This window comes from Prionailurus bengalensis, chromosome A2 (genome assembly GCF_016509475.1).
Source record: "Prionailurus bengalensis isolate Pbe53 chromosome A2, Fcat_Pben_1.1_paternal_pri, whole genome shotgun sequence".
In the NCBI taxonomy this organism is placed as follows: domain Eukaryota; kingdom Metazoa; phylum Chordata; class Mammalia; order Carnivora; family Felidae; genus Prionailurus; species Prionailurus bengalensis.
Window position 1 is genome coordinate 30,770,268 of NC_057348.1, and position 23,037 is coordinate 30,793,304.

A 23,037-nucleotide genomic window follows, 5' to 3' on the forward strand; every position below is an offset into this window, starting at 1 on the left:
AGTGGTTAGGGCTTTGGCTCAGGAGCTGGGCCCACCAGTGCTCTAGGTGCAAGCCACGTGTAGTCCGCTGACTCCTTGAGCTGTGGCTGCTGGGATTGCAGAGTTACATTTTTTATTTTATTTACTATTACATTAAATTTAAATTAAAAGATAGATACCCCGTCCAGTTACAGGAAACTTTTAAGTACACTTAGAACCATTTGGGTATGTGCGTCTTCTTTTTCAACTCTACATTTCATGAGATCTAAGTATCTAGGTATTTCTGCTGAAAATTCAGCATTCCGATGGAGATGCGCTCTAAGTATAAAATCGTGCTAGATTTCAAAACTTAGTAGGATTAAAAGGAATGTTAAATATCTCATTAATAAACATTACATTGATTATACATTGAAATAATATATATATTTTTTTTGGGGGGACAGAGAGAGACAGAGCATGAACGGGGAGGGGCAGAGAGAGAGGGAGACACAGAATCGGAAACAGGCTCCAGGCTCCGAGCCATCAGCCCAGAGCCTGACGCGGGGCTCGAACTCACGGACCGCGAGATCATGACCTGGCTGAAGTCGGACGCTTAACCGACTGCGCCACCCAGGCGCCCCATCTGTGTGACCTTGTTCCACTCACTTTTTGTGTCTGGTCTCCGTTTCTTCTTATAAAAGTCACTAATGCTGGAGATGGTGATGTCTCAGCTCCCTTTCAGGTATAAAATACTGGAATTCCTCTGAAATTAAAGGGCATGAAGTCATATATACATTGGAAAGAAACCCAGTTGGTAAATTGGGAAGAGGGAAAGACGAGTGGAGTATTTAAAAATGTAAGTTCTTTCAATGGGGCTCTCAATATAGGTCTTTTCCAAACCAGTTCTGCTCAAGTTCACTTAACTCAACTAAGGAGGACCCAAGATGCATGAAGTGGCCCTGTGTGAACTGGGTTGTAGGATTCAGTTCTCCTTTTCTCAGATTCTATCACTCTGTTAGTGTAGCATTAAAGAGGCGGAGTGGAGGGGCACCTGGGTGGCGCAGTCGGTTGAGCGGCCGACTTCAGCCAGGTCACGATCTCACGGACCATGAGTTCGAGCCCCGCGTCAGGCTCTGGGCTGATGGCTCGGAGCCTGGAGCCTGTTTCCGATTCTGTGTCTCCCTCTCTCTCTGCCCCTCCCCCGTTCATGCTTTGTCTCTCTCTGTCCCAAAAATAAATAAACGTTGAAAAAACAAAAAAAAATTAAAAAAAAAAAGAGGCGGAGTGGAAAGGTGGTAGTTTACCTAATAATACTAGTAGTTAATGCACGGATCCCTTACTATGAGCCAGGCACTGTTCCTTCAATTGATAAATACTCACAACCCTATGAGGTAAGTTTTAGGACAGGGCCTAGTTCCTGAAGGGACATGCAGGCAAAAGAATTTAACTGCCCAAGGTCATCCTTCTGGCACTGAATTCAAACCCTGGTGGTCTCAAGTGCAGTGCCTTCCTGCTGAACACTGTGCAGTGCTGTTCTGGCCTCCTAGTGCCAAGTACCACGTCAAGTGTTGGGGTTACTGGGGAAAACGTGACATGTGGCTCCTGCCTCATAGAGGTTAGAGGGTTTTTGCAGAGTTGATACACATTAAATACACTAGGGAGCTACTGTCTATTGCATATTCATGAGGTCCAAGGCATCATGTGATGAGTATGTTATGGATCATCTTGTGTTATTTTTGTTACAAAAAAAGGGGGAGGAAATCTATCATAAATACTAGAAAGATTTGGTGAGTAATGTGAAAGTATAAAACTGGGGACCTTGACCTACTTTAGGTGCATGAAGAACATCCAGGGACTTCCTCCTAAAGAAAGAAATTTCATCTGACATCTGAGGTTGCATAAGAGCTAAACAGCAGTGTGTGTGTGTGTGTGTGTGTGTGTGTGTGTGTGTGTGTGTATGGCTACTAGCAGGAATGATGGAGAGTATTCTGGGCAAACGGCCTCGAAGTGTTGCACTCAGTTTCTGTGGATGCAGTTTGTAAAATTTCAAGGGTGTTTTACATTCTAGCATCATTCTTTTGTTACTGTGCTTTTTTTTAAGTAGGCTTCACACCCAGTGCAGAGCTTGAACTCATGACCCTGAATTCGAGACCCTGAGATCAAGACCAGAGCTGAGATCGAGTCAGACGCTTAATCCACTGAGCCACCTAGGAGTCTCTGTTATTGTGTGTGCGTGTTTGTGTATGTGTTCTTTTTTTTCAATGTTTATTTTTGTGAGAGAAAGAGAGAGAGAGAGAGAGAGAGAGAGAGAGAGAGAGAGAGAGTGAGCAAGCAGGGGAGGGGCAGAAAGAAAGGGAGACAGAGGATCTGAAGTGGGTTCTGTGCTGACAACAGAGAGCCGGATGCCAGGCTCATACTCACAAACCATGAGATCATGACCTGAGCTGAAGTCAGCCACTTAACCGACTGAGCCACCCAGACTCCCTCTGTTACTGTGTTTTTAACATCAGCCCCACTATCACATCTGTGGGGAAACGGTCTGTGACTCTCACAGTCTTGTCAGTTCCCCCTTTTGATACATCTTCATAGGGCTGTGCCTGCCTCCTTCAGCTCTGAATGTCACGTTTCAGTTGACTTGCAGGGCTCTTTGATTAACACCTGACATTCACCAGACTTAAAGATCCATCAGGGCAGGAACCAAGTTTCTTTTTGCTCAACATTCTATTTGTAGCACTGAAAATTTCGTTAAATAAATCAATCAAGAGGTATTTTCAGAATGAGATTGTTACTAGCTTAAAATGATCACCATGATGGGGGGTGTGAGGTGATGGGCATTGAAGAGGGCATCTTTTGGGATGAGCACTGGGTGTTGTATGGAAACTAATTTGACAATAAATTTCATATAATAAAAAAAACTGATCACCATGAGTTCACATTTATCTCTTAAAGCATATGACCCCAGATGAAATAAAAATGAATTTTGGATTATGGATCATTATAATCTGTTAATAGGACACAAAGAGTGGGTCCCGTTTGCCTTTCTAGCAAAGCCTTTAAAAATGATCTATCTTTACATTGTTTTCTAAGTAATATACATTATGCAAAAGCACACTGACAGGTCTACGAATGAGTTGGTAAGATAGGTAATCTAAAAGTTTCTTTATTCTTTGAAGAAAAATGGGTAACTGTCTTCTAAAAAATAAATTATAGAACACTTTTCACTGATTCTCTGATTTTTCTAGGTAGTGAATCAAATATATTATTTATAATTAGTGTCTTTTGGTTACTTTTCTGCATGGTTTTCCCTTTTATAACTCTCTTTTTAAATCTAAAAGAGATTAAGAAGTAATGTGTTTTGTAATATGTCAAATGAAAGAACCGGATCAAAGAGTATATATAATTTTATGCATGTGAAGGCCAAATAGGCCACACTAATCCACTGTTAGATGTCAGGTGAGTAGTGACCCTTTAGAGAGTAGACCCTGGTGGGTTTCTTGATCAGGGTCCTTGTCATGTGGGTGTGTTCAGTTTGTGAACAGTCATCTAGCTGTACAATTATGATGAGAGCACTCTTCCTGATATATGTTGTACTTCAATAAAGTTATACAGGGGTGCCTGGGTGGCTCAGTCGGTAAAGCGTCCGACCTTAGCTCAGGCCATGAACTCACGGTTTGTGAGTTCGAGCCCCACGTTGGGCTCTGTGCTGACAGCTCCGAGCCTGGAGCCTGCTTCGGATTCTGTGTCTCCCTCTCTCTCTGCCCCTCCCCCACTCGTGCTCTGTCAGAAATACAAAATTAAAAAAAAAATAAAGTTATACAAATTCAGACACATAATGAGTGTTCTGAAGCAAGGAATTCATTGTGTTTTTGGAGATTTCCCATGACTTAGGTGGAAGGCCCTATTAAAATAACTGAGAGTTAAATATCTCAGGAAAATGGTGTCAGAGAGGTTAGTTGAAGGAACGGCATTTGATTCTGGTCAGTATCTTTAAGAAGGGATGCGGTATGCTCCTCCTCCCTCGAGTGACTAACTGTGGTGTCCAGGAACTGTAGAAACTCTGGAGAGATTTGGAGGCCGTGTTCCAATCCTGGCAGCCTGACTCCCGACCACAGCACTTTATTGAGGGCAATGCCCCTGGTCCTACAGCCTGGCTGCAATTGAAAGTACCTGGGAACTTTAAACAAACAATGCAAGGGGCTCACCTGTAGGGATTTTCAGATGAAACCCATGTGGGATCTGGCCATCAGGATTTTTTAAAGCTGCTCTGGTAATTCTGATATGAAGCAAAGTTTGAGAAATACTGTTCTTTTCTATATGATCATACAGTTGCCCCTTGAACAACACAGGGATTGGGTCACTGACCGCCACTACCCAAATGAGAATCCACTTAACATTTCTGACTTCCCCAAAACTTCACTACTAATAGCCTACTACTGTTGATCAAATAAATGCCTACCTAATAACAGTCCATGAGGTTCCGTATTTTGTATGTTCTATATATTACATACCGTATTGTTACACTAAGGTAAACTAGGGAAAAGAAAATGTATTAAGAAAATCATAGGGAAGAGAAAATACATTTACAGTACTGCACCGTAAAAACTCCACCTATAGGCAATGTGCCCAGTGATCTCTGGATCTGTCTCTTGCTTCAAAGTGTATGCACAGAACAGACTCAGGGATGTCCCTTCCCTGAGGTGCCTCAGGGGTGCCTCCCACCACCCTCCAACCTCTTTTCCTTTTTCTTAGCCATCCCCTGACTTCGAGACCAGCCAGCACCATCTTCTGAGCTTAACTCCTTACTGCTCATCAACCAGGAGCTTCCAGATTTCTCAGAATTATTCCAGAGGTGGAAGCTGTGGCCAACCACTTGGTCAACCTGTAGGCCTCCTACACTTACCTTTCTCTGGGCTTCTCTTTTCACCTCGAGGACGTGGCTCTGGAGGGCATGGGACACTCATTCGAAGAGTTGGCTGAGGAGAACCTTAAGGGCACCCGGCATCTTTTGAAGAAACCAGTGCCCTCTTCGAGGACTTGCAGAAGCTGTTTCAAGATGAGTGGGGTAAAACCTTGAGACCAAGAAAGTTGCCATGATCCTAGAGAACCTGAAACAGGCGCTTTGGGAGCTGCATGCCCCGGGTTCTGTAGCTTCCGGGAGAAGTGCTTTCTGGATGAGGAAGTGAAACTCATCAAGGAGATGGCAACCACCTGACTCACCTCTGCAGGCTGGGTTGGGCAAGTAGCTCTTCGAAAGGCTCACCTTCAAGCATGAGTAAGAGCCTCAGGAGCTTGGCAGCCCTGGAGGGTCCCCTCTGGCATGACCCTGGTGTCGGGGCTGCTGCCTGAGTGTCTTCCTGTAGCCACTAGGCAGCTTTTTAACCATCCTGGAGCGCTCTCTCTAGCTGTGGACCAAATGGAAACAATAAAGCTTTTTGCAGAAAAAAAATCCAAGTATAAGTGGACCTGAGCAGTTCAAACAGTTCAAACCCATGTTGTTTAAGTGTCACTGTACTAAATTATATCATACTTTACTACACTATAATACTACACTATGCCATGCTGTGCTATGGAATGCCATGCCACAGTACAGTGTACAGCTACCCAATGCTATGTATTGCCTAAAAACACATACATATGTAAGATAAAGAAATGCATGAAAATGATAAGCCCCGCATTCAAGATAGTGATTACTCCTAGGAGAGAGAAAGGGGGCTGAAACCAGGAAGGATACGTGGGTCAACTCAACATACATACGTACATAATTTTTATTATGTTTATGTCATATTATTTATAACTTTCTTAAGCTGGAACGTGCGCGCTGATAAAGCTGAGATCAATCATTCGTTAGTTATTTGTTGAGCCCTGCCTTGTCTCAGGTTTTTTTTTCTAGGTTCTGCAGGAAAAAAAAAAAAACAAAGAACAAAAAAAACGACAATACCCAAACAGACAAAATCCTTGACTTCACGGAACTAACATTTTAGTTATGGCAACCGGGTAATAAGTTAATATACAACTAAATATATGCTTTATGTGGTCAGTGTTATGGAGGAAAACAAAGCAGGTTAATGGGATTATGAAAGGTAGAGATTGGGGTGGGCCAGAGATGGCTCCTTCATGCAGGGCTTGTGAGGAAAGGCTTCTCTGATTAGCAGAGACCTGAAGAACTCAGGGAAGGGAGTCAAATAGATATTTAGGAGAAGAGTGTCGAAGGCAGAGAAAGCTCTAAGTGCTAATGCTCTGGGAGTGAACACGGGGAAACAAGAGGAGCGGGAGGGGGCAGTGAGAAGGGGGAGAATGGTTGGCAGGTGGGGGAAGTGTCTCACGAAAGGCTGGGAAGCCAGCGTTTTGTTCTCCATGAGACAGGAAGCCTTTGGAATATGTTTCATAGAAAAGCCCCTATTCTTTGTGCCTGTTGTATATGCCTTCAACATTTCTAATACATTTTTAAAAATAGAGGTGTTATCACACACAGACACGGCAATGTTAATTATTCTATTAGATTCATCATCTCTGGTATAAGAAGGGCTGGGGACAACTTGAGGGCCCTGTTAAAGGTGGGGCAAATGGACCCAAGAAGGGAGTGTGTGGGTGTGCATGTGTGTGTGTGTGTGTGTGTGTGTGTGTGTGTGTGTGTGTGTATAGGGAGCAGCTGCCGAATACAAATTGTACTTTCTCAATATGACAGCGTGCAAACAATGTTCAGGGATGTGCAGGGAGTCCTGATCTCCAGGCAGCAGGCTGGTGCAATTCTTAGGAGACCAGAAGGCATTTTCAATGAAGGCAGAGAGGGATAACAACTCAGGTCAGCATACAAACAGGACAAACTGCCTTTTTTTAAAGCTCCTATTGTAAATGTTTCCCATTGCTTCTGTGTCAGTTCAGCTACGATTGTGGAAGAAGGGCAGGTATGTTGCATTAGAATTCGAAATGACTTGGCTGTTCTTAGAAGAGACTCTAGTAAATTAACTTTTTACAGCCTGACACCACCTTCAGTCCATTTGCTTTGGGGCCAGCATGCTGCTCTGAAGAATTTCCGAGCATTGGAAATTGGTACTTTCCATTTGAAAGTCCTAAGGAATATATTGCCTTTGCTACACTCCCAGCTCCTACTCAGGGGAGATGGAGAATTCTCAAAGCCACAGGCTGAACTGCTTACTTCCCTTAGAGGTTTTCAGACAGCACACACAGGTTCTGATGCAAAGCAGAAAAAAATCCACGAAGAAAGCGCTGTTATCCCCAGCCCAATGCATACTGTCTCCAAGCTCTGTTAAAATATGCTCAAGGAAACTAGAAATGATCACCTGTTACATTTTCACCCTTTGTTCCCTTATCTTTCATCTTTTTCTATCAATTGTGGGTATGGAAAGTGGTGATCAAGCTGCCAGAGTGTGAAGAATCCATTTAAAACCGATATATTTGTTTATGGCTGTGGGGAGGGAAAAAAAGTCGATTAATAATTTCGTTTTAATGTCAGCCTGCCAGCTTGGATGAAGCTGTGAGTTTACAGTCCACAATGAGTTCTGGCCCAGTGATAAATGTCTGCCCTTCAATTCTAGTCTTATAACTGATCATCAAACCTAAGGAAGTCAGAGTTCACACTGAATACTGTATAGGAAAACACTGTTGATCGTTGCAATGATGAAGGAATTTTCAGAAGACGAAAGTCATGCACAGTATGGTAAAGAAGTGCACCCATCATGTGGGAGAGGATGAAACTCAGTATTATTCATATGTCTAAAATTTTCCACAGAATAATAGCAGTGGATATTTATCGAGCATTTACTGTATGCCTAGCATGTGTAATATGCTTAAGATCCACGTTTCAAACAGTGATGGGGTGCAGGTCACATGGGGATCTTGCTAAAAGGTAGTTTCTGATTCAGTAGGTTGGGGGTGGGGCTTAAGATTCTGCATTTCAAAGAATTTATTTTCTTATTTTTGGGGGGGGGTTACAATACACTCTTTTTTTTATTTAATTTTTTTATTTTTTAAATTTACATCCAAGTTAGTTAGCATGTAGTGCAACAATGATTTCAGGAGTAGATTCCTTAGTGCCCCTTACCCATTTAGCCCATCCCCCCCCCCCACAATCCCTCCCGTAACCCTCAGTTTGTTCTCCACATTTACGAGTCTCTTCTGTTTTGTCCCCTCCCTGTTTTTATATTATTTTTGTTTCCCTTCCCTCATGTTCATCTGTTTTGTCTCTTAAAGTCCTCATATTAGTGAATTCATATGATTTTTGTCTTTCTCTGACTGATTTCACTTAGCATAATACCCTTCAGTTCCATCCACATAGTTGCAAATGGCAAGATTTCATTCTTTTTGATTGCCGAGTAATACTCCATTGTATATATATACCACATCTTCTTTGTCCATTCTTCATCCATCAATGGACATTTGGGCTCTTTCCATACTTTGGCTATTGTTGAAAGTGCTGCTATAAACACTGGGGTGCATGTGTCCCTTCGAAACAACACACCTGTATCCTCTGGATAAATGCCTAGTAGTGCAATTGCTGGGTCGTAGGATAGTTCTATTTTTAGTTTTTTGAGGAACCTCCAGACTGTTTTCCAGAGTGGCTGCACCAGCTTGCATTCCCAAGATTCTGCATTTCTAACAGGCTCTCCAATGATGCTGACAAGCTGGACCTCTGTCCACAAGTAGCCTAGCAAGGCATCATACAATGCATTCTACAATCCAATCAGAGCACAGTCCAGTGAGGTGGTGAATATTAGCATCTTTTTTAGAAGTCAGGAAATCAAAGGTCAGAGAGGTTAGGTGCATTGCCCCAGGTCTCAGCTAGGACATGGCAGACTTCATTCTGACTCCAGAGCCTCAACGTGCAACATCTTTTAACTCCCTTTTATCAAAATGGAATTCCTCTTGATGGCTTTTTCCCATAATTAATGAATGACTTTTAATAGGTAATAATATGCCTGAGCCTTTCAGTTTGGTCAGGTCAGTTTCCCTTCATCTTAATAGGTTTCTGCAGCCTGAGTAAAGCTCAGTTTATTAAAGGGAGCTTGTTTTCTTCCTTTAGACCAGCTTGTAATCACACACCACACTGACATTTCTGAGACCACTTCTGGCATACTAACTGTTTTAAATGTTAGTCTGCTTTCATGGGAGATATTAAGGAGAACATCAATCTCAGCTGAGAAATGTGCCCTGCATTAAAATGCAGGCTGGAAAAAAAATTGCAGGCTGGGTAAAGGGTTCTTTTAGCATTTCCCAAGCTAATCATTACGGATAAGCACATTTTAAATGTTCATATTTGCTATTGAAGCAATTTGTCTACATTCAGTTCAATTGCAGAAGCATTTATTAAGCACCTACTAGATTCTTGATGCCGTGACTCGGGCTACAATGGAGGCAGACATAAATAACGGTAAGCCAGGTTTTCCTAAGGTCTTATAGTAGTGGCCTCAACTCTCTATGCATCTGAATTTTGTGTAATTAACATTACTGTTAAAGTGTAAGAACCAACCATGGGCACGTTTAGAAATGGGGCAATAGGAGTGTCTGGGTGGCTCAGTTGGTTAAGCATCCAACTTCAGCTCAGGTCATGATCTCATGATTTGTGGATTCAAGCCCCGCATCAGGCTCTGTGCTGGCAGCTCAGAGCCTGGAGCCTGCTTCATATTCTGTCCGTCTGTCTCTCTCTCTCTCTCTCTCTCTCTCTCTCTCTCTCTGCCCCTCCCCCGCTCATGCTCTTTCTCTCTCAAAAATAAACATTAAAAAAATTAAGAAAAAAAAACAGAAATGGGGCAACAGCTTCTTGTGTTAGACACACTTGATTTTAAAGAGTCTTGATTAACAGGTATAATCTGCTGATGGGATTCCTTGCCTTCACCCCAAATGAATCATTTGCCTTCTGTGGAAATATTCAATTGCTCCTGTCTTTTACTAGCTGAAATTCATATCTACTTAAGTTGAAAAAAAAAGAGTCTATGTATATCGTGGGTAAGGACGTTGGAAAGAGAACAATGGGTATTATCTGTGAGCATAAAAATTCATCCAATCAGCTAATGTGTATTGAATACCTGCTAACTCCAATATTATCAGTCAAGTTTTGGAAAGGACAATAAATGTATTAGTCATTGCCCTGTCCTTAAGGAACTAACAGTCTAACTCAGTGATACCTAAAATCTCATGTGCATAAAAAACACCAAGGGTATATTCATACACTCAAGTTCTACTTAGTGATAATAAGAAATGAACTATTAATATGCTTGGCAATATGGATGCATCTTAAAATTATTATACGAGAGAAAGAAGTCAGACATCAAAAGTGTATCCTGGGTGTACTCATTAGCTATTACGAATACACCAGACAACTGTCTAAGAGCCTCATGATTTTGAAGCTGTTTCCTAGAAACTATCCTTGACTACTCAATCTAAAAGGGACCTTGTCAGTTTGTTTTCTTTGTAACATTAACCATAAGTTGTAATTATACGTTTATTTACTGATTTACATGTCGAGCTCCTGTCTCTGTTCTAGACTGTAAGTTCCAGGAGGACAGGAATTACATGTTCATTGTTTGCTACTATATATCCAAAGGCTTTTACAATGTTCACTATCAACAGAATGTTCCCTAGGAATTTGTGGCAATAATGATCACAAAGTCCTTGGCTCATTTTTCTTTGTCTCTCATAACTGACAGTGAAACACAAAGGGGGCTTTCAAAAATACTTTTTGAATGAAAAATCACCAGAAACGATTGTATAGCTCATCTAGAAACAAAGAAAGCAATGCAGGATTCTTTAGGGAATCCTAAAGGGTCTGAAGGGAAATGAATTCATTGAGTAAATGATGCAAAATAAGCCTTTCATTTAAGCTAATTAATGAAATAAATAATTCAAAAGCTGCTCCTTTAAGTTAATCTTTATTTTCCACATTTCTGAAATTAGCAGAGTTTAGATAAATGCTCCTCAGTCCCAACTGCACATAGAACCACCTGGAAATCTTTGTAAATTGCAGGTGCTTGAGTTTTCCCTCCACCCCCTGAGGCTGTGATTGAGATGTTCTGAATGGGTCCTGGGTGTTAGTTTTAAAGGCTTCCCAGTTGATTCTAATGTGTTGTCAGGGCTAAGAACCTCTGTCTAAGGAAAAAAATGTATATACAATATAATGTAGGCTTTGGTCAGAACTCACAGGATTCAAAACCCATCCCAGTCACTTTGTAGCCGTATAGATTACTGAACCTCTTGGAGCTTCAAGGTTTACATTTACAAAATAGTATACTAATGTCTGCTTTTTAAGGTGGTGAAGATTAGAAATTATATAACGTTCCAGTAGGCTATCATAATTGGTCACTTTTGTCATTTCTATATGTAGGGAAAGTAATTTTTGCTTGCTGTCTTCAGTTTAATCCCAAACAAGTCAGGTGCGTGTACGTGGAGCATGGGGTGATAGCATCTTACCTGGGCTGTGGAAATGGAACTTGCAACTTTAAGACATCAACTGGCAAATAAGGTGACAGCTTTATTATCAAAGTGAACTTTTGAGTGGTAGACCGCTCTCAACTCACACTATTCCAAATGAGATCTAAAGAAATAAGGTAAATTGATAATAACAGAAAATCAGTAATGATATTTAACCTTTCTTATGTATTCGAGCTATAAACTCTCCATTTCATTTAATCCTTAAAGCATCCCTACAGGACTGGGTGCTTTGGTACTCTTATTATTGCCTCAACTACAATTAAGGAAAATGAGGCACAAAAGATGAAATAATTTGCCTAGGTCCCTCAGTTGGTAGGAGGCAGGGCAGAGATTTGAACCTCAACAGTCTGATTTCAGTTGTCCTGTTCTTAACTCCCCCACTCCGATCACCTTTTTCCAAAAATAGCCCTACTATATAAGTATATTTACAAATCCAAGTAAGGGAAATGATACCTAACTAGACTGATAAAACATATGTTTGAGGATTGGGTGACTAGGATTTCAAAAAAAACAAAATGGACAGTATGTGAAATTACAGAGAATTTTTTGAAAGCTATCTGTTGAACAATTTTGCATCTAAGTTTTTATTTTTTTTTGTTTTTGTTTTTGTTTTTTGTTTTGAGAAAGAGAGAGCATAAGTGAGGAAGGGGCAGAGGGAGAGAGAAAGAATCTTAAGCAGGCTCCAGGCTTAGCACAGAGCCTGATATGGGGCTCAATCTCACAACCGTGACCTGAGCCAAAATCAAGAGTCAGGAGCTCAACTGACTGAGCCACCCATGCACCCCAACATCTAAGTATTTTTTACATGTAGTTTTCCTTGGGAGATAAGAAACATCTTCGAATACATTTTGCCATTTTAGTATTTTTGGCTATAGCTCTCCCCTCTTTCTCTCAAGTGAATTGTGTCTGAGACAAGGGCCAGGAAGGTGTCACTAATGGAGGTGAATCTCATCTACATTCAAGCATCTTGTCAGGACAGCCCTATAATTACCCTGAGCTCCTTTGCCCACTTGATGTCTAATGTACATGTTAGGGTGGGTGGACCAGTGATGACAGTTTGGAATGACTATGCTTTTTAGGTGAATACATAGATGTTTCTGGAAACCAAAGTGTATCTGCAACTTTTATCTCTAGAAATTGGCAGCAATGTGTTGTTCCCCTGAAATTTGAAAACTGCCAAAGAGAACATAACTTTTGGTTGAATTCCCTTATTCTGTCATTCAACAAAAACTAATTGATCAATAACCTAAGGCCTGACTATAGTAGGCATTGGGCATACAACTGGAAGGAATGTAGTGTCTTCTCCAAGAAGCTCATAGTCTGGGGTGAACTCAAAGTAAAGGACTTACGTTCTTGTCCTGTGGCCCTATTAGGCAACCTTATGAAAAAGGGAAACTAAAGGGTGTTGGGAAGAAGGCTAGGTCCTCATCCTGCCTCACCACTCATTGTAACCCAGTCCTTCCACCTGCTGGAGTTAGGCCATAGGAGAGAGGTCTGCAGGCCAGTGGAACCTGGCCTGAGTCCCTGCTCCTCCCCTTACGACCACGTCATCTTGAACAGCTCATTTAGCCTCTCTAGGTTTCTCATGTATAAAATGGGGGCAACAAAAAGTCCTTCTCTCAGTGTGACAATTCAAGAGCTGCCATGTAACGCTTTTATCGGGGTATGGATACTTGGATACTTGGTAAAGGCTCAGGATGATGATTTATCGTGTGTGTGTGTGTGTGTGTGTGTGTGTGTGTGTGTGTGTTTCTCCTCTGCAAAGGAGATCTCTGAGATTTCCTCACTTAGAACAACCTCAGATTCCCCAACATCAAACGAGGAAACAATGGCTAGCAAATTGCAAAAGGATCAAAGGACCCCTATGGCAGTCATGGCTATGAAAAGGCCTTAAACCCTGAATATTGTCTAGCTGGAAACACTGCTGAGCCAATAGTGGGAAATAAAGATACATTATTTTAACATTTTAAGAAAATCAGTATCTCTGCTGGTGGGTTAGTAGTAAAGGAGCTACTTCTTGCTAATCAGGGCTTTATTTATTTACATATTTGAGACATTTTCTGGTTTGTCCCCTCACACAGTAGAGTGTGGTGAGTATGCGGTATGGCTTTATTTTACCCTATTGAAAACAGACTTCCCTGAGGTTTTGGGCAACAGTCGAACTTGGTGTTTTTATTTATGGCATTCTCTGCTGCATGCCTGACTGACGCCAAACACAGGAGCCCTGATTAATTTTGTGCTTGTCTTGCAGAGTGATTTACAATAATTGAGGCTCTTCAGATTCTCAAGAGTCATTTCCTTTGGAAATGAATACAGTTTGGGTCTGGACAAAGCAGAGCAATTTGAAAGTAATGGTGTGCCTTACGTTTTTTTAGAAGGCTACATTTTGCAAACCTTTGGAGTCTGGGAACTGGTGGGCCTCAGTGAATGTCAAAGGTCTGGGTCACTGGAAAAATATGATCCCTGTGCTTAATGGATGGCCCCTTGGGAGTGCCACCCCCTGGCTTCACCCTCATTTCCCAATGCTTTGAGTTGGGTACATAATAGTTTGCTGAGGAATAAAGTGCAGTATTGATAGAGTGTAAATCTGCTGCTAAAAATTCAACTCACCAGCTCATTTCTCTCTCTTTGGTATTATTTCAAGGGGCTCCTAAAGGGCCAGACACATGCAAACCACCCTGTCTTCTCCCCCTACTTTGCCTACCCCCACCCCCAGCCTCTGGAGACAAAGACTGGGCTCTAAAGAGGAGGGAGGCCCCGGGTCTGTGCCTACAAACTCACAATCCCCTGGGATGATTTCTCTCCTGAGAGTGACAAGCTGCAACTCCATGATTCTGCTCCTGGGATTTGCTGACTAGGTAAAGTGGCTAATGGAGAAAATACCAACTAAGGAGAAATGCAAAACCACAGAAACACTGTCGAGATTCTGAAGACAAACTCTACATACCCTTTCTCACCCTTTTTATTTTTGCAAAGAAAATAACATTCCTCTACTTAAGATCCCCAACCTGACCACCTTCTAGTAAACTTCTACATATCCTTCAACACCTTGTGCAAATTCCACCTGTCCCCAAAGCTTCACTAACAGCTGTTTACATGTTTACAGCAGTTATCTCCCCCCACACCAGCAGGTGACCCTTTCCAGGACAGGGACCTGTCTTGTTCAACTTTCTGTCTCTGAGCATTTTACTGGAGAGAGAATGTGAACTGACACTCAGCTCATGTCTGCTTCACGTCTGACATGGTGGCGTGGGCTCTCTCTTTCTCTCCTGTGTCAGGAAGCTTCGGCAGCTCAGGGGCTAGGCACTAAGGATGTCTCACTTTCTCTCTCTCTCTCTCTGTTTCTCTCTCTCTCTGTCTCTGTCTCTCTCTCTCTCTCTCTCTCTCTTTTTAACAGGTGTACAACTTAGTGATTTGACAAGTTTAGGCATTATATGCGTTCACCACAAGTATAGCTGCCATCTGCCCTGTTCCCTCGTTATTACAGTATCATTGACTGTATTCCTTATGCTGTGCCTTTTATTCCTGTGTCTCACTCATTCTCTAACTGGAGGCCTGTATCTCCCTCTTCCCTTCACCCATTTTGTCCAGCCTGCCACCGCCCGCCCCCCTCCCCCCCACCGGGAACCATCAGTCGGATCTTGGTATTCGCAGTTCTGATTCTGCTTTTTGTTTGTTTATTCATTTTTTTTTATTTATGAATGAAATCATAAGGTATTTGTTTTTCTCAGTCTGACTTATTTCACTAAGCCTAATATTCTCTAGGTCCATCCATGCTGTCTCAAATGGCACAATCTTATCCTTCATTATGGCTGCATAATATTCCATTGTATATTTACCCCACATCTCCCTTAGCCATTTGTTTAATGATGGACACTTGGGCTGTTTCCACACATTGGCTGTTGTAAATAATGCTGCAATAAACATAGAGGTGCATATACCTTTTTGAGTTACTGTTTTCTTTTTCTCTTGGTAAATATCCAATAGTGAAACTACTGGATCATGTGATATTTCTATTTTAAATTTTTTGAGCAACCTCCATACAGTTTTCCATGGCTGCCGCAGTTTACCTTCCCACCAACAGTGCATCAGGGTTCCTTTTTCTCCACATCCTCACCAACATTTGTTGTTTCTTATCTTTTCAAGTTTAGCCATTCTAACAGGTGTGAGGTGATCTCTCATGGTGGTTTTGATTTGCATTCCCTAATGATTAATGACATGGAACATCTTTTCATGCATCTGTTGGCCATCTGCATGTATTCTTGGGGAAAATGCTTGGCTACTTTTCTTGTCCCTGGTAGGTATCCTTTGGATTCACTTTTTTTTGTATAGTAGTGGTCAGACCTCATTCACTGGTGGGCCTGGGAAAGAGGTCTGGGAAATGGACAAGAGAACATTTCTCACCAATCATTTGATTCCAAGTGTTTAGGTGTTTCAAAAAGACATCTGGGATTTGTTTTAATCAAATATGGTAATACATGCAACCATGGAAATGATGGTCATGAAGGAAGAATTTGTGGTACTCACAGTTACCTAGAAGTAGGAAGCACATCACTCCATGAAGGGCTACATGGGGAAACAGCAGCATTAGTCAGGAAGTAGAGGGAGCCAGGGGGAAACATGGCAAGAGCCCCCATTGTGGTTTCTGCAGGAAGGAACTTGTGAGGCACGTAAACAGCTTTAGGATTGGCCAATTAGAGTAATTTCAGTGGATTCTGCAGCAAAGAGGCTGACGTAGTCCTCCAGCTTCTAGCTCTGGGGTGATTAGGGCTAGTGGATATTGGGCTAGAGTATAAGCTAGACAAAGGAGGTGAGTGTGGAATATGGACTCTGCATTGGTTGGTTTGCATATGAAAGGCACACTCTTGAAGAAGTTGTTTGCTTTCTGAAGGAATTAGCTAACTTTGGGAGGGACAATCTCTTCTGAGTGAGCAAAGTTCCATGATGTCAAAGCATCAGAATAAAAGCCCTTTAGAACCTTAGACCTAAGGCGCTCACAGGAGGCCACCTTTGCTTTGTCTTTTCTGAGGAGAGTTCTGTATTGAGCTTTGGACCTAACATCATAATGACACTTTGGAATGAAAAGAAAAAAAAAATGAAAAGGAAAGAAGAAAGAAAGAAAGGCAACAAGGAAGAAAGGAAGAATTTACAAAAGAAAAAACAAAGAGGGGAAAAAAAACCTGATCGCACAGTACATACTCAGAGTATAGCTGATGAATAAACAAATAAGTAAATAAGTATCAGTCTATCTATCATTTTCCTATCTCATCATAGTGTATCATTACTATGAATGCAAGTTCCTGTGGTAGACCCAACAAAGATATTTGCAATTTAAGCCTTATGTAATCAGAGCCTTTGTGTGCTGTAAATTTGTGCGATCACTGAGCAGATGGATGGATGTATTTTCCATAAGCCCTAAAATTATAGTTTATAAGGAGTAAGCTTGCTGGTCTACTTGGAGGGTAGTTTCTGCACTCACTTGAGGGACTGTTCAGTCAGTCACTTAATCACTGAGTGTAGTCTGTAGGTTTAAGAATGACACTTGTGATTCTAGGTGAAATCTCAGTGGAAACACTGCTCAGACTCTCAATCCTGATTCTACCTACGAGTATACCCAAGGATGTCTCCATTTTTTTTTTAAATCTTCCTTTCCAAGGCAGACAAATGACTTCAGCAAGGACGTGACACTGAGTTGCTTTACAAATAAACACCTCCAATAAATGGAAGTGTTTATTTACAAATCATTATAAATCAGCTTGTCAGAGAGGCTTGGACCGGCGAGATCTGGGAGCTGAGAGTTACAAGATAGCAGAGACTCACAGATCTTGCCATGATCAATCAGCAGTGACGAGAACACAAAAAACAGGTCTCTGAGGAAACAGGATCAATTTACAACAATGTCACCTACATACAACTTTTTAAGTTTACCTCTGCAGGGTGGGGTTCTCGGAGATGATGGTGGAGGTGAGACAGGGACGCTGCATTCAAGTAGCTGGAAACTTAATTTTTCAATCCTTAGAAAGGACGTAAGTAACTCTTACCGTCAACAGTCAATCTTCCGGAAATTTGCAACAGATGACCCAGATATGCGTAATAGGGGACTGGAGTGTGGACACCCTTTCTCCTCCATGCAGGCACTGACTTACATAAGTTAATGCATGTGGCAAATTGAATGCGGAGTTGTCCTTAGTTCTTCATACCTCCTCTCCCTTGTCTTCATGCCCATTGCGTGGCCAGTGCTTGTCAACAACCAACTCTGGCAAATAGAAAGTGATAGAAGAGACAGTGTGCCAGCTCCGTGCTGAGGCCTCGAGGGGCCCGTGTGCTTCTGTTTTCTCTCTTGGGAACCCTACTGCACCTGGCAAACAAGTCTAGTCTGCGGGATGAGGAGATGGGGGCCCTAGCATGTCATCGTTCCCGTCAACACCCAGCCAGCCCTGACTGGCCAGGCCCCAGAAGGCCCTGCCTGCATACGCATGAGGAAGTCTAGCTCAGGTTCTCCCCGCCTGGCCCAGTCCAGCAGGGCTACCTGACGGCTGAGTACAGTCAACAAGCAAAAATTAACTTTTATTACATGCCATTGAGGTTTCATTGCTGTTTACTAGGTAGCATTATTACAGCAACAGCTGCTGCAATGTGCAGAAGCGCTTGGCTCTTGGGTGGAAAGAGGAGAAGGTATGTGCACTCACTTTTCAGTTCTGATCAGTCACCAGGCGGTGCTCATCTTATGTCCCAGAACACGTCCACTGCTCATCATCCTCACTGCCACTCAGCCCTGAAACTTCTTGAGCTGTCTGGTACCACTGGGCACCTCCCTCCATGTATCATTATAATCTGCTCCAGTTTGGGAAGACTTGGAACCCGATTTTACTGAGAGAGAAGGGAGATGGGTTAACATTTATTGGGCATCTACTTTATTGCAAGCACTTAATTAAGCTTATTACACATATAATCAGACTCATAATAAAACAGCAGACAATATTTATTGAGGACTTTCTATGTGGCAGGCCCTAAGTTAGGGACTTCTATGCTTTACTTCACGCTTCATAAAAACCCTAAGAGGTTGGTGTTGTCAATGTCCCCATGACAGAGTTAAGGGAAGGAGCTTTCCTAGTTCCTCTTTAATGTGGCCTAGGTCACACAGCAGGTAAATGGGAGAACCAGACTCTCTCTCTCTCTCTCTCTCTCTCTCTGTCTGTCTGTCTAGATAGATAGATAGATAGATGCTCTTACTTGATGATCTCTATGAAATCAGATCTGGTCCAAACACGGCATCACTCCTGTTTGATTTGTGGTGGTTGCTAAGGATCACACTTAGGTGTGTGGTCACATGTTCATGTATTCAAAACCCCAGGCGTCTCCTCAAGGACAAAATACATGTATTTGGGTAGAGAGGGAAAAGGAGAAATTAGGTGCAAGGAAATAGCTTTTTCCCAGATGCAGAGGGAAACTTGTGCTGAATTGGTATGCCTTTATATTTTCTGCAGCTTAAAAAAAAATTAGTCATTAGAGCAAAACAGGTAGCAGATCTCCCGAGAGTTCTACATTGACCTCCTTGTTGTTTCTGTAACACAGCTTGCTCCGACCCCAAGGCACTTTCATTTGTTGACCCCCAGATAACCCTTAAGGGCCCTGCTTAATGTCTTTGCTCAATGCCACCTTTGCTCTGTAGCTCTTCCTAAGACCGCCATGTTTATTTTGTTTCATTATAACGTATCGTCAAATTGGCTTCCACACAACACCCAGTGCTCATCCCAACAAGTGCCCTCCTCGAAGGACCACCATGTTTAAACACTGTCACCTCCCACTGTACTCCCTACCGACGGTCATGCTTTTTCTTGCTCTGTGGCACTTACCATCTTCCAAATATTATACAATTCACTTGTTTATTGGCCTTCTTCCTCTACAGACCAGAGCCTCATGAAGCCTTTGTCTCTTTGTTTTGGTGGCAGTGCCTGACACATACTATATGTTCAGCGAGTTTGTGCTGAATTAATGAGTGAACTTCAACAGGGCCTACTTTAGCGCAGCATTTAAGAACATGTGCCTTGGAGCCATACCACCTGGCTGAAAATTCATGCTCTACCGCCTGCTAGTCTTGGGGCGTTTATCTCCCCTCTTGAAGCCCACTTCCTCATCTGCAAAATGGGCAGGATGAGAGAACACAACTCAGAGAGAGGATGCCTACAGAATGTTTAACTCAGCATCTGGCATATATTAAACACTCAATGTACATATTAACTGCTACTATGTATTTTGAGAATCAGTACTCAAATGCTTCTTTTGCCTTCTTTGGAGGTGATTTCAGAACAAAAGTGAAGTACGGAGGAAGGGTATTAGTATTCAATGAACACCTCAGCTCATCTAAGCCTCACAACCCTCCTATGAGACAGTGCTATTTTCCCAGTTCAAAGAATGAGGCCATGGCATCTCATGAGTGAAATGCCCAAGGTCACATAGAGGCAGAGCGGGGCTTCACATACATATTTGGTTTACCCTTTTGGCCTTACTCTTGCCACTGCAGCAGGCTTGCTTCTCTATCCTTGCTGTAGCAACTTCCAACATCTTCACTTGCTCCGAATACCTCTGAAATCCTAGTCCCCTTGAAATCCTCTCTCTTCAGTCCCTGCTCAAATGCCTTCTGCTCCCAATAGCCCTTCAAAGAGCCCTCAGATTCAACCCCTTCCTCTGCTCTACTTAAGACATTCACTGACTTCTCCCTTGTGCTTTCATTACACTTCTCCCCCATGAGGCTTCCTCCCACATTCAAGGATGCCCTTGAATTTGGCAAGTGCACTAGGATCATCTCAGGTGTCTCCCTGGTGCCTGGTGGAACACAGTGGAGTCGTAACACAGGCAAACCCAACTTGCAGGCTAGTGTGCAATGTCACCACTACACTTGTTATTTTAAACAATCAGTGGATGTAAGTAAGCCTGCTGGAGTGGCCAGGCAAATAGGTCTTGATATAATAATATCAATATCCTCAAGGGAAAAAAATCAAGTGCTTATTGTTAGTCATGGAGTAATATTGAGTAAAGAGAATATAGGTAAACTGCTATAGGGCTGTAAACACAAAAGTCACAATACAGTATGGTACACATTGGGTGAGTAAGGAGAATTCATAGGTAATTTTAGCATATGCGGTTTTTGTCTAAACAGAATAGACATTCAATAAATGTTTGCTAATATGTGGAGTTGGTCTGAAGTGAAATAAGCCATACATGTATGACTTTGAAATTGAGAGGATACAAAAAAACACCCAGAAAAGAAAATTCCGTTCTATCCCTTATATAGTTTTCCATAATTTGGTATATAAATAGAGATAGATCTTGAACACTAAAGACAGCACAAGTAATGGAAGGTGGATGGAAGGATGACAAGTGACTTGATTAGAAAGGAAAATTCATCTTGTCACTTATTACCTGAAATCCAAATTTATGCAAGACCAGCCAAAAGGCAATTTTGGTTTTATTCAGGACAAACCAGAGCTTAAACTACCAAAAGCTGGTCATCTTGAATGTCACAGTCACTGAAATAAGTTGGTGTCCTCTTGTTATAAGTGTCAAGACGCCTTGATTTTTTAAAAATATTGCAGAGTACGAAATCATTATAACAGGATTTGCTATAGGATGACACTTCATTTGCTGGTTGTTGAGTTACAAAGACTATTGTATCTTTTTGTAAGGCAGACAGTCTTGGTGGTCCTACGTCATGAAACTCCTGCCTGCCTAGGACAGTTTTACGGTGGGACATTAGTTGTGTATTGATTTCCTGCATCCTTTATGTGACTATTTCCCTTAATTGATGTTTCAACAATGGCAGATCATCAGCAGCAGCAACATCAACCCAGCTCTTTATATCTCATAATGGCTATTTTCCTTTGGACCTCTGTACACATTTCCACCCTTCTCCACTGGGCTTTGCACCTTGGGAGGCTGGTCCCTGTGCATACAGCTTTCAGGATCCCCGCCCCTTGGCTTCTGATTGGGTTCCACTAATTATGGGGCAATGGGAGAGGTTAGAAAACAGGAAGAGAATGATTTGGGGGTGTGTATTTCTGATGAGACATGATCCAGCTGGGTTTTGTTTGTTTGTTTGTTTTGTTGTTTTTAAACCACAGCCTCTGCTGAGCATCTCTCTTACAACTATAACAACACATTCCAACTTCCAAAAACTCCTCCCTCTCCTTGGGCCTCCATGCCTAAACGTGGTAGAGGGACCATCACTAGCCCTTTTCAATTTCTTTTAATCCTACCCACAGCTTTGTAATCCCTCATTAAACTCTCTTCAGTACCATCACTTAAGTGTGCCATCTGTTTCCTAATAACTGTGTTTGGTACGTGCCCTAAAATCCGATGACGTCAATAAAATAACAATGAAATGCCTATTTGTACAGTGTTTTCCCTTATACTTACTTCTTGAAACAGCCCATGATCATCTCTGACTATATCTACAGTAGGGGACTGTACCTTCCACCAAGTCACCCTGTTTATTTTTCTCATAGCACATACCACTCTCCAGTGGTATATTATAGATTTATTCTTTTTCTTTCTCATCTTTTTCTTTCACCAGAATGTAAACCTCATGGTGCCATGTATCATATTTATTTTGTAAATTGCTCAGTAGTAATTGAGACCCGGTAGAAATAAAATTTCTATCTGACAGAATCAATAGGTAAAACAGGGCCAGTTACCAGTTCAGGCTTGGTCAGAAAACCTAGAATCAAACAAACACATGGTCATGAGCTAATCTTCAGGAACTGTGCCGGTCCCAGTCTCAAGGTCACCTTTAGGGGGGAAAGGACAGTAATATTTGGGGTTCTCTGCATTCTAGATTCAGGTTCAAGTTTGCACCAGTCTATCCATTGTTAGAGATTATAAAGAAGAAGGAAGAATGAGATTCCTTCAGGCTGGAATGGCTGCATAATGACCTTTAAACAACATTTGAGGGGCGCCTGGGTGGCGCAGTCGGTTAAGCGTCCGACTTCAGCCAGGTCACGATCTCGCGGTCTGTGAGTTCGAGCCCCGCGTCGGGCTCTGGGCTGATGGCTCAGAGCCTGGAGCCTGTTTCCGATTCTGTGTCTCCCTCTCTCTCTGCCCCTCCCCCGTTCATGCTCTGTCTCTCTCTGTCCCAAAAAAAAATAAATAAATGTTGAAAAAAAAATTTAAAAATAAACAACATTTGACTTAGAAAAGAGGTTTAACAGGGGTGCCTGGGTGGCGCAGTCGGTTAAGCGTCCGACTTCAGCAGCCAGGTCACGATCTCGCGGTCCGTGAGTTCGAGCCCCGCGTCGGGCTCTGGGCTGATGGCTCAGAGCCTGGAGCCTGTTTCTGATTCTGTGTCTCCCTCTCTCTCTGCCCCTCCCCCGTTCATGCTCTGTCTCTCTCTGTCCCAAAAATAAATTAAAAAACGTTGAAAAAAAATTTAGAAAAGAGGTTTAACAGATATCATATTGTAGTAACTGGAAACATCATTGGTACATGAGATTTCGAAGGGAGAACAAGTGGGGCACATGTGTGGCTCAGTCAGTTAAGCGCCAAACTCTTGGTTCAGCTCAGGTCATGATCTCATGGTTTTGTGAGTTCGAGCCCCACATCAGGCTCTATACAGCTGGCAGCGTGGAGCCTGCTTGA

At 42.3% G+C, this 23,037-nt stretch overlaps 1 long non-coding RNA gene across 1 annotated transcript in view; it reads right to left on the reverse strand.

Annotated features, from left to right (window-relative positions):
• Positions 1–606: 606 nt before the first annotated feature.
• The window catches only part of LOC122487390, a 37,162-nt gene continuing 14,731 nt past the window's right edge, over positions 607–23,037 (reverse strand). Inside the window, exons 2-7 of the long non-coding RNA XR_006298364.1 lie at positions 18,637–18,764; positions 18,093–18,273; positions 17,332–17,659; positions 11,383–11,506; positions 4,859–7,384; positions 607–721 (exon numbers count right to left, since the gene is read on the reverse strand). This is a non-coding gene — a long non-coding RNA (uncharacterized LOC122487390). The remainder of the gene's footprint in view (positions 722–4,858; positions 7,385–11,382; positions 11,507–17,331; positions 17,660–18,092; positions 18,274–18,636; positions 18,765–23,037) is intronic.